Genomic DNA, 10,806 nt, shown 5'->3' on the forward strand with positions numbered 1-10,806 from the left:
AACAAAAGAAGATGGAAGGATTGAAGTAGTTGCTGAAAAAGAGAAACAAAAGGGCATGACAAAGAAGAAGAAGAAGGTGCAGCGTCTGGTTTTGTGAACAAACCATATTAGAATTGTTGTGTATGCTAATATGGGCTTGGGTCTTGGGCCACATAGCATACTCTTGGATTAGGGGCTTTTGACTTGCTTTTAACACATATAGATGAATTCGAGTACTTTGGACACTTTAGGTAAAAGGATAAAAAGTTGAAAAAGTTTTGCAACTACACATTCATCTATGTGTGTAATTTATTTAAGGCTTTATTTAGCAAATAATAGTTTTTAGGTGTGTTTCTTTCAAAAAAAAAAAAAGTTTTTAGGTGTGTTATCTCTAAAAATTTGACCAAAAATGGTTTTTTACTTTTTTTTTTATAGTAAAAGATGAATTTTACAATAATAAAAATTAGTGGAGAACGAAAATAATATTTTTTTAAAATTATTAAAATTAGTATGATTCTTTATTGGACCGAATCCACATCAAACATTTACATTATTTCTCTATTGCATCCCCTGAACCAGGGTCTTGGATACGCCACTGCACACAATGTACAATCATATAGCACTATTGATGCTACAATTTGGAAGCTGATTAAAACTATTGAAAAACGATAAATTCGTGATGGTGCATGAATTTTTTGTGTATAAATGAGTAATTTTTGTTTTGAAAGACGATTGATTTGGGTTTGTTTTATTTGACCAAACTTTGATTTGATTGCAATTTAATGCGTGCGATTTTTTAGCTATTGTATTTAATTTATTTGACCAACCTTTATTCTTCATAAAGTAAAAACGTATACTTTTGGTTGAAATTAAATGGTATGTTACACACAATTTTTTTTTTAGACTCTGAAAGCCAAGACTTAAAGCATAAAAAAAATGTCAAAACAATAAATGAGAAAATCATTAATTGTATAATGCACAATATCATGCTACGTGTACTTTTGAATACGGAGTATTCATTTGTATATATTGTAGATGACATGATCCACCTCATTAGAGAAACTTTATGACTTATATATAATTCATTGTTAAATGTTTTTTTTAAGGGTTGTTATATGTTTCGTTCGTTGAAAAACACACGTTCCTTTGAATCAAGACATGCATGAGATGGGAAATCTTATTAAGAGAATCTAGTGACACTGTAATAGATAATATTATTGCAAAACATATGGAAAAACGATAAATGAGCTAGAATTGTATGATCGTACGGATTTTGAGATCACACAATCAACAATTATATAGCCCCATTGATGCTACAATTTGGGAGCTGATTAAAACTATTGAAAAACGATAAACTCGTGATGGTGCATGAAAAAAAAAACAATATTCTGTATAAATGAGCCATTTTTGTTTTGAAAGAGATTTGGGTTTACTTTATTTGACCAAACTTTGATTTGATTTCGATTTAATGCGTGCGTTTTTTACACTATTGCATTTAATTTATTTGACCAACCTTTGTTCTTAAGGTAAAACACGTATACTTTTGGTTGAAATTAAATGGTGTTACAGACACCATTGTTTTTTAGGCTCTGAAAACCAAGACTCAAACCATAAAAAAAAGTCAAAACAATTAATGACGTGATCAAGTTGCCTGAGTAAAATTTGGGAAAATCATTAATTGTATAATATACAATTCTCTCCCACATGTACTTTTGAATAGAGGACGATTCATTTGTTTATATCGTAGACTGTAGATATATATTTATTTAAAACATATTAAATAGTGCAATTTGGTCGAAAACCAAGACTTAAACCATAAAAAAAAAAAGTCAAAGCAATTAATGACGTGATCAAGTTGCCTGAGTAAAATTTGGAAAAATCATTAATTGTATAATACTCCCTCCGGTCCTTATTATAAGAAAAAGTTGACTTTTTAGGTTCATAAAATAATTAATGTATCTTATTGTAAATATAGACTACATACATCACTTACACATGTACTTTTGAATAGAGGACGATTCATTTCCTCATAATATATTCTAAATCAACTTTACTATTCTCTCCCACCAAAACTTCAAAATGTTGGCAAAATCCTATGTTGTTCTCTTCCTTGTTATTCTATTCGTTCTTTGTAATGGTTCATTCGATGCCAAGCATCAAGAAAACCAAACCATGAATAATATCCAAAGCAACCTTAAAACTAACATTAGCCTTAAAAGTGCAATGCCTCTGAATGCAAAATGGGTGAACTTTGATTGTGGAGAAGTTGGAAGATTTGTACTACCTTCAGAGAAAGCTCACTACATCACGTGGATTCCCATTGATCAGGATTTGTCATGTCATGTGAATTGGGGTCATTCAGAGGCCACCGTCACTGTATTTGATGCCAAGATAGACCATGGCCATTTGGTTGTTAATTGGCTCATAAGGCCAGATGGTTTTTATCATAGTTTGGACAATTTTTTTTGGGACAAAAGGGCTAGTTGGGAACATTGAAGACAATAATGTCGTTAATTATTGTTCAAAAAAAATAATGTCGTTAATTCCGTTGACAAAATAAATAAATAATTTACCATTATTATTTTATTGTAATCCAAAATCATTCTCTTATCCTACTTTTTGGTTAGGTCATTTATCCAATTCATATTTGAGAGTTTACAAGTTTTACATTTTCTATACTGCAAAAGAAATGCAACATTCATATTTATGATCTACTTAACTATATAGAACAATTGTTGTCTGTTTTTTTGACTATTTTGCCCTTAGGAGGGTATTTTGGTAAATTAGTAAATCATGCCTTTCACCTTTATATATATGTAGTTGTACTATTTCAATTCATTTGTTCCCACTACTTCATCACTTCATTCATATTGTTCACTTGAGTCCGGTTCCCTTTCCTCTCACCATACCTTTCTGTGTCCGGTTCATTGTTCTTAGGTTTTGTGTGTTTTTTTTTCGTTTTTTTTGCTTTGGTTTTGTTCTAAGCCTGTTTTTCATCTTCTTCTTCAGGTTTCTTTGCCATCAAGCATAAAGGTTTGTGTTTTGTTTTTAATTGCTCTTTGTGTTTTGTTTTGAATTGCTTTGCATGTCCTTTTTCTATTAGATTATTTTAATTTTTCTGTGTTTTTGTTCTGTTTTTTTAATGGTTGTTGATGTCTTTGCTTTTGATTGTAGTTTCATATTTTTTTCAGTATAGTTTTCTTCTCTTTCCTGCGGTTTGTTCTTATGCAAGTAGAAAGCTTTGTGAGTTTGGTTTGATCATCATGCATGTTGTTCCTTTGTGTTATGTTTTCGGTTTTTTGTTGTTTTTGGTTTGTACTGATTATGTTTCTCAACTTCTTCTGCAGGTTTCTTGGTTGTCAAGCATAAGGGTTTGTGATTCTTGGAGTTGATGTTGTTTATGGCAATTACTTCTTGATATTTTGTTTTGTTTTTGTGTGATTTTGCTCTCTTTGTGTTGTTTTGTTTTTTTAATGAGTGTTGGGTAATGTTTTTTAAAATTGACTTATATGTTTTTGGGTTCTTTTTAATTTGATTTTGGTTGCATGTTTGAGACAATTGCAAAATGTTGAGACAAATGCAATAAGCTGTGATTAAGTTGCAAATAAACAGATTATAAGCCATTTGAATCAGTGTTTGTGATCAATTGATGTTAAAGATGGCCATGGATATCATTTGCTTGATCACCAAGTAATTTTAAGAACCTGGTTGCTGTTTGTGTTATATTTGTTTGCTATTGAATCATGATTTTGTTATTTCTTTTTTAAACCAGTGAGATTTTTGCTAACTTCTTTGGAATACTGAACTGATTCCATGAGGTGTAGGACTCATAAATATGGTTGCGTGCGAAATTTGAGTGACAATGACCTTTGGTTCTGACATCATTGCATCAATCCATAAAATAAGTTTGCATACATTGATTTGATTCCTGCTTAAAAATTTGCATTTCAAGATGATAGTTTTTTATTTTAAATTCTGTATGATAAGGATTCTAAATGTTGTGTCGAAGGTGTGAAAAACTGATATAGACTTCTGATACAAAATTTGGAATGGAATGATGGATGTTTTCAATGTAGCTAATCTCCAATGTAAAAGCTTGATTTAGAAAATTAAAGGTTGGGTCTGAACCAACGCTGGAACTGTAATTTTTGGAATATTTAACTGATTCCATCAGGTGTAGGGATAGACAAATTGCTGGTATAAACCTACTAAATTTTTGCTTAAATTTTTTTGGAATGGACTTCTTGGAATAGACTTCTGATACAAATTTTTGCTTAAAAATTTGCTGCTATAGTCTTGGTTTACTTTCTTGGATATATTGAACTGATTGTTATCTGAAAATTTGCTGAAAATCTTAAGTTCTTGTGATTTGGTTGGTGACTTTGAGAGATAGTGTTTGTCTGAGAATAAAGTTATAATGATGGTGTTTGATACAATATTTGGGTGAAGGATAGTCTCTATTTTGTTTCAATTTCCAAACAAGTTTATCCATTTGTAGTCTATAAAATAAGGATCTTTCATTTTTTAAGTAAGTTAACTATAATGATGACATTGGATCACTTTGGTTGCATAAAATTGATTGATTAGAATTGTTAAAATCTGATGCTTGAAAATTTGCTGGTGTAGTGTTGGTTTACTTTCTTGGATACATTGTATTGAGCTGATTGTTACCTGAAAAATTTGCTGAAAATCTTTAGTTTTTGTGATCTGATTGGTGACTTTGAGAGCAAGTAACTGATTGCCCTTCTCTGTAATGCGTTGTTTTCGATTTTTGGTTAGCTTTTGCATTAGCATCAGATTGATTGAGGTGATTCTTACTTGAAAGTTTGTTGATATGGTGTTGGTTAACTTTCTTTTATACGTTGAGGTTATTCTTGGTTGAAAATTTGCTAAGTGTGTTACCGCAGGACCTGTTGGTTCATATGCTTATTGTTTTGACATTTTAATGAATGTGTGATTTCCATTTTTGTTGTATCTGTTTTGCTGTATTTTTGTACAGAGTTCTTGTCTTTATATTAAGTCTAGCTTCCATATTATGAGTGTGTCTTTGGGTATATAGTATATTGTTAGCTCAGTCCTAAATGTTCTGATTTTGTCATGCCAAGTACCATTTTGTGCCATCTCTTGGAAAATTTATGCATATACTGTAATGTAATCCAAGTGTAAGTACAAACTGAAAGGTTCTCTTTGCAGAAAATAAGAGAAAACCAGAGCTCACCAAAATCATTGTCGCCTCTTCTGGTTTTATGAAAGCCAATGAAGTTGCTCAGAAAGCTTTTTATGGCATAAGACGTGGCAGTTTTATCATTTCTTGCAATTTGGAGGGTATTACGTTATCCCTAGCAACTTCAGGTTTATCCCCTCAGAGGTCATTCTTAATGGCATTTGTTGAGGTTATTGCTGCTGGAATAATGTGTATTGCAGCACTGTCTCCAGTGGAACTGGTATGGAAGTATAGAGAAGTGGCACAAGCAAAGGAAGTGTAAGTGTCTGTTTAATTTTTAAAAACATGTTTTGTTTTCATTTTCTAAAATTTGTTGTCAGTTTAAGTTGATAAAAATAAGATGGAAGACTCCTGTAATTGTAATGAATAATCAGGCTGGTTATAGATAGGGTAGTAAATATCCAGTTTGCTTTGCTCCCTTATTTTTATAGGGTGTATCAATTTGGTCCCCTGCTTTTATAAAATGTCACGTCAGTCCCTCACTTAGTTGTCACTGGAGTTTACATACAGAGTATCAAGTTGTCCCTGAAATTTCATATTCTTGGTTCATGAAATTATATACTTAGGGTCTATGAAATCCAAGTGATGAGCAAATACATGACAAATGAACTAATTTGACAAACTTTCTGCAAAGTGAGAGACCAGCTTAACATTTTATGATAGTAGGAAACTGAATTCAGTTAATTATTCAAATAACTCCATCTTTCAGAACCAGGTAAATTTTAAAATATCAGTTTGAAACGATGAAATTATTTAAGATACATACCTCTTCAAATTCCAATATTCAAGTTCAAATATTGATATGTTACATACCTCTTCTTGGGATTCACCACACTGACAAAGAAATCCCTCTCTGCCAGGTTTCTACAATGATTTGGAATCATAGTTAAGCATAAAAAATCATGAGCGATGAGTTTCTCCCACAATTTTGATTTAAGCTTGATCTGTGGGTTTGTTGTGTTTTACACGGTAATTACTTGCTATAATTTGGTTGTTACCTTTTCAGGTCAGTTAATGGTGCTCTTGCTTAACTGAAATTGCCAGATTGTGACTACCAATGGATACTCAAGCGCGGAAAATTCTGCACGATGTAAGTAGAAACCTCGATTTCGCGACTTTTATGAACTGTGGTTTAGTTTGGTCGCCGTGACTTTTGTTTTGTTTGATTAGGTTTATTCATCGCTGTTAATTTCTCATTTAAATATTGTATTGATGATTTTTGGTTTATTCTGTTACAAATGCACTCTGAGTACTCATAATAATTGTATGCAAGTATTAGCAACAAAGACTGTGTATACTTTTTTAGCGTCATTGTCTTAATCTTGAACATTAAAGGCTAGGATTAATTATATTTTTAGTTGCAGTGTTTCTATATTTCTGATGCAGTTCATGTGAATTTAGGTTATAAAACATAAAAATCTTTTTAAAACAAAATCATAAAGATGATAAATTAATTCAAGGCCTTACATTAAGATGATATTAGCTTTTGAAATTACAAAAAGAAACTTATAGTAATTTCACTTACCCTTTTCTTGGCAGGTGCTTGATGAAATTGGTGTGGATGTTGCCTCAGGTAGGAATAAGCTTTTATTAATCTCTGCACTTATATCAACTGACAGTGCTTTTGGTCAAGCTAATTTGTATTTTATTTGTACTCTTTTGGCAGTTATCAGCAGCTCCCAAAGGGGGAATCGCAACAAAGAATACTGAAAATGTCGGCAGGTATCTTCCGTGTAACTCTTTCCGTATTCTCTAAAAACAAAACGAAAGATAAGAGAAGGGAATATATACACTTCTGTATAGCTTTCTCTAATAACTCTAAAAACAAAGTAAAGTATGATGCTTTTGTGGTGGTTTGAAGTAACTCCAATCACCAAGTTTGCATATGTTGTTTTTAGTATGTACTGCTCCCTTTTCCTTTTTGACTTATTTTAAACTATAATTTCATATGTTGATGCTATCATTTTAAATTAACCATTCCTTCAACAAAATAATCGGAAGTAGCACAGTGAAGTTTGAAATATGGTTGAAGCAGTTTCGATTGTGTAAGTGCATGCGAATTAGTTTCCATTGTCTCAGGAATTCTGTCATTGTGAGGTTTTGCGGAATTGAGGATTGGTGTTTCTAGGCTGTATTCAATGTAATTCGACACATTTAATGGCAAGCGTGTTACCTTTGTGGGATGAGAATAGTTTATTTTGGTCCAAGTTCTGTTTAGATAAACAGATGTAGTGAAATTGGCAATTTAGAATTTGATGAATCAGATCTGAATATATTTTGTCATTGTTTTGCCCTTGATTTTACCAATAAACCATGTCATGTGTGTGTGGATTTAACAAGAGCATTTTGAAAGGAAAAAAAAAATCTTAAAATCATGATTCTTTCAAGTTGGATTAGGTTCATTTTCTTTAATATAATGTATGTTAGGATAACTTTATACTTAAATGTCATTAGGTTTTGAAAGAAACATATTTCTTTGGTGTCATCATTAGGTTTTGAAAGAAACATGTTTCTTTGGTGTTAGGATTGCAAATCTACTTGCTTATACATTATTTTGTCCTCTCTTTATTGCAACAGGAATCTCTCTCTGCTTATGCTAAAAATGATTTGGATCTGGCTGGGAACTGCACTCCTGCAAATGTGTTAACAATGTATAATTTGTATAATATTTCGATGACTATGTGTTGAAATTATGGTTTGGATATAGTAATCCAACCCTTTTTTTGATAATCAAACTTAAATAGGTTTTTGACTATATCGCAGCATCTATATTTTGGCTGCAGTACACTATCTATACAATAACAATGGTTGCTACGTTAGTTACTATGTAATACACGTTCCATGATTTTCAGTTTAGACAACCTTCATTTTCATATTTGAGAAGGACAACAATGTTCCATGATTTCGACAATACTCCTTTAGAAACAAATTTTGGAAGAACACGTAATTCAACCCGAGAATAGCAATGTTATGTAATTTGAACATCTCTCTAGAGCAATTTTTTTAAAATACGTAATTCAACCCGTGCGAAGAACATTGTTGATCCTAAAAAAGAAGAACATCTTATGTAGAACAACTTTTTATATGCACATAAGGATGCGCGTTGTATATTAGTGATTCACAATATTGCACATCAGGTGAGTTAATTCATGTTTTTATTTATTTAATTTTTTTTTTGGGGTGTTGCTAGGCAATAGCATCTATAATTGTATACTTTGATCAATACTCTTTCCCTTTTGAGAAAAAACACTTCCCAGAGCATTGCCCTCCCAAAGTCACGTCTTCTTCGACAAAATATAACCTCATTAGTCCTTTTGAGAAGAAAAAAAACACTCCCTAAAGGCACTCTTAAACTCCGAAAAAGACCCTAGGTAGAATTTATTTTGAAGTTCATAACCATTTAAAATATAACCTCATTAGTCCTTTTACATTGAATTGGATAATTTGAACACTTTTAATTGGTTGCGCATGTACATGCATTTCAAAGATGCTCATATATGCTACTGAACAATATGAGAAGTGATTTTGCCTTTGATTTGTGATGACACAATTATAATGAATAATGTTTAGTTGAATGTAACTTCTACCTACACAAGGAATTTGTGACGGGTTCAAGAATAACCAAGGCAAGTATTCACATAAATAATTAGTTATCAATTATCACAACAGGGACTTGCTTTTTCGTTTGATTTTTGTGCATCATATCTGATTTCTTGCTTTCCTAGGAGTCCTATTTGTTCAAATATAAGTAGTTTCAATCAAAATTTAGGTGTCACTATATTGTTGTTGCTTGCTTTTTCATTAATTATAGTCAATTGTTGCTCAACAATGAGTGGTTGTGGTTATGGTATCTTTGCAGATATTAAAATGGCTTGGGAAAGATTTTGGAATCAAAATTCTTGACAAAGTTCGGTTTAAGATGAATCATCAGAAGTCAAAGGAACACTTGATTTTTGAAGATGGGGTGCGAAAAAAATAAAGCAGCAAAGGCTAGATTTCTTAGAAAAAATGTTCTTAAAGTTAAGAAAACAAGAAGGTTGAAAACAATGTCAAAAGAAAATGCTCCAATCTCATGTAAATGTTATATTTTATTTTTATTTTTTTTTATGAATATGAAGTTTGCATTTTCACTCATATTCTAATCTTTTGGAAATTGTATTTTGGCATGTATATTTTGTATAATATTTCAATGATAACTTCACTTCGTGGTGATAATAACCAACTTCGAAATAATACTAACATGATCACAACTTCTACAGCTGCATTGCCTAACAAACCATTAATATATACTGCTGTGAATTCTAAGGTGAATCAGGAAATAGAAGAAAGTAATGTTACCTCACCTAAAGTCTCATAGATTCAAATCTCTACTCCTCCGCCGAGTAACCAAGCAATGCAAGAATCAATCCACAACAGGAAGAAATGGATAAATGATGAGGAGAACTCTTCAAAAGTGGTGAAAGGATTTCGTAAGCTTATTTTCTTTGGAAGAAGGAGTTGAAGAACCTTTGTGGATTGATACTTTTTCACAGAGAGGTTCACATGAACTTATGAATTGTTCATGGAAGTTATGAGTTCTCTTTATCCATGCTTTTGGTTATTCAATATTTCAAAAGAGAGTTTACTTTATCCATTATTAGCTCAATAGAAAGTGTTTAGCAAATTGAATTATTTGTTGTTATTGAACATGCTCATTCATGTGACATGATAGTCATGTGGAAGATTGTAGATAGTTTCTAACTTCTCAGACCTTATAAGAATAATATAGGTTACTAAATCCTTTTATGAAATTGCAAGAAACCTTCATACAAATTGTTATCAGCTTTTTAATGTTTAATACACCTTATTTTGGTTCAAAATAGGTTGCTATTCTATCACATCTAATCAAATCTCAACTTTTATAATTGATTAACGAAACTGTTAAAAAGTTTGAGAGAGACTCAATGTAGTCCGTTTTTTTTTTTGCCTAAATTCCAACAAAAATAAGTTTAAATAAATTTTTAATTCCTTAGCAAATTTATTTCTATACCCTTTACCCTTTCTTATTTTTTATCAATCATGGCAATCTCACAAATATTAATCTCTATTCAATATATCACCAAGAAAATTTCAAAAAGAGTTCGGAAAGAAAAGTGCAAGAGAGATACACTCAAAAAGACCAAACCTAGCTCTGCTAAGGCGAATTCAAAGATGGAAGTTGTAGATGAACGACACTTTGAAAAGAATGTGGTTGAATGAATGACTAAGGAAGACAAGCTGTAAGTCATGGTATATTATCTTCACCTTAAAATAACTTATACTGCCATCAATTTATACATGATATCTAATTAATATTACAATTCGTTTTCGACTTAGCATTTTCCCAATGAGATATCAAGGGCGGTTCTAAAGGGAGAACGGAAAACGACACTCATTGATGACCAAACTCAAACGAGGTATAGGTGTCGCTTGATTACCGCGGAGAGAGCAAATCATGAAAACTACTTGGGTGGTCAATGGTTCAACTTTTGTCGAGAACGTGTGTTAGAGGTAGGTGGTAAACTAATCTTAAATCTTGAACAACCATCTAAAAACATGTATGTTCAAGTTGTTCCCAAATAGAT

The 10,806-nt window shown here is 31.6% G+C and overlaps 1 long non-coding RNA gene across 2 annotated transcripts; it reads left to right on the plus strand.

Moving 5' to 3' along the window:
* The first annotated feature begins 2,727 nt into the window (after nucleotides 1-2,727).
* Nucleotides 2,728-8,048, plus strand: LOC112416789 (uncharacterized). 2 transcript variants are annotated; one of them, XR_005642887.1, is made up of 7 exons: nucleotides 2,747-3,012; nucleotides 3,327-3,350; nucleotides 5,173-5,461; nucleotides 6,210-6,293; nucleotides 6,743-6,776; nucleotides 6,870-6,925; nucleotides 7,781-8,048. It is a non-coding gene; the product is annotated as an uncharacterized lncRNA (long non-coding RNA). The 2 variants fall into 2 exon arrangements; XR_005642886.1 differs by having other exon boundaries at nucleotides 2,728-3,012; nucleotides 3,327-5,461.
* The last annotated feature ends 2,758 nt before the right edge of the window (nucleotides 8,049-10,806 follow it).

Source organism: Medicago truncatula, chromosome 7 (genome assembly GCF_003473485.1).
Source record: "Medicago truncatula cultivar Jemalong A17 chromosome 7, MtrunA17r5.0-ANR, whole genome shotgun sequence".
Classification (NCBI taxonomy): Eukaryota; Viridiplantae; Streptophyta; class Magnoliopsida; order Fabales; family Fabaceae; genus Medicago; species Medicago truncatula.